Raw genomic sequence first — 1,773 nt, 5'->3', positions numbered from 1 at the left:
CAAATACTTATTTTTTGGAGAAAATGAAACTTTTCTGGTAATAATCTCTTCCAAACTTAATGCACATTAAGAAGGTAAGTTATTATAAACTCTTAAAATACATAAAAATGCATTAGGATGGACCATAATTGACATAAAAGGAATTAGTCCTTTGATTTGTACACACAGAATTTATTTGGAGGAAAATGCTAAACCCTCTAGGAAAATGCAATGAAGGCTCAATCCTAATATAAAAGAAATAGTGAAAAATAAAGTCATTAAGCTTCTAGATAATAGAATCATTTATCCTATTTCTGACAGCAAATGGGTAAGTCCTACCCAAGAAGTCTAGAGTCACTGTGATAACAAATGAGAATAATGAGTTAATTCCCTATAGGACTGGTACTAATTAGCGCATGTGCATTAACTATAAGAAACTTAATTCAATGACTAGAAAAGATCATTTTGCTTTACCTTTCATGGATCAAATTATAGAAAGAGTTGCAGGTCATGAATTTTATTGTTTCCTAGATGCCTATTCAGGTTACAACCAAATTGAAATTGCATTGGAAGATCAAGAGAAGACTACTTTCACATGTCTATTTGGTACTTTTGCATATCGAAGGATGCCTTTTGGATTATGTAATGCACCAGCCACGTTTCAAAGATGCATGCTCAGTATATTTAGTGATATGGTTGAATATTTTCTTAATATTTTTATGGATGATTTTTCTATTTTTGGCGATTCATTGCATGATTGTTTGACTAACTTAGAAAAGGTTTTGAGTAGGTGTGAAAATAAGAATCTTGTACTGAATTGGAAAAAAATATCAATTTATGGTAACAAACGACATTGTATTTGGTCATATTGTTTCATCAAAAGGAATTAAAGTTGACAAATCTAAAATCGAGTTAATTGCTAACTTTCCAACACCAAAATCTATTAAAGATGTTAGATCAATCTTAGAACATGCTGGTTTTTATAGAAGATTCATCAAAAATTTTAGTGTAATATCTAAGCCCTTAAGTTAATTGCTAACAAAGAATAATATTTTTGAATGAACTGAATATTATGAAGAAACCTTTGTTAAATTTAAAAACTTGCTTACTTATGCTCTTGTCATTCAACCTCCTGATTGGTCATTACCTTTTGAAATAATGTGTGACGCTAGTGATTATGTCGTAGGTAATGTTTTGGGACAAAAAAAAAAAGAAATCTTATGTGATTTACTATGCAAGTAAAACTTTAAATAGTGCTCAAATGAATTACACCACCACTGAAAAAGAATTACTTGTAGTAGTATTTGCATGTAAAAAATTCAGGTCTTATCTTGTTGGCTCACCTGTTGTTGTTTTTAGTGATCATGTAGTATTGAAATATCTTCTTTCTAAGAAAAATTCTAAGGTTAGATTGGTGTGGTGGGTTTTGTTACTTTAAGAATTGTATATCACAATCAAAGATAAGAAAGACACTGAAAATGTTATCGCAAATCATTTGTCAAGGTTGACAACAAATTTGAAAACTCACATCACACCAATCAATGATTATTTTCCAGATGAATCTTTACTTTCTGTCTCTACAATGCCTTGGTTTGCTAATATAGGTGCTAGCTGAGAGAAAGATTCATTTAGTGTATAGAGGAGGCAGTCTTGGGTTAATGGAAGTTGTGTCAATAATTGCATTTTTAGGAGGTAGTCAAATTTTGGGGGTCGTTCCTGAAGCTTTAGTATAAGGGGACATCAATGGAAAAATAATTGGAGAGGAACTATAGGTCTCCACAATGTCTGCTCGAA

Source organism: Populus euphratica, unplaced genomic scaffold (assembly GCF_000495115.2).
Source record: "Populus euphratica unplaced genomic scaffold, PopEup_1.0 scaffold559.1, whole genome shotgun sequence".
In the NCBI taxonomy this organism is placed as follows: domain Eukaryota; kingdom Viridiplantae; phylum Streptophyta; class Magnoliopsida; order Malpighiales; family Salicaceae; genus Populus; species Populus euphratica.
The sequence above is the reverse complement of the archived record's forward strand: the minus strand, read 5'-3'. Positions refer to the sequence as shown.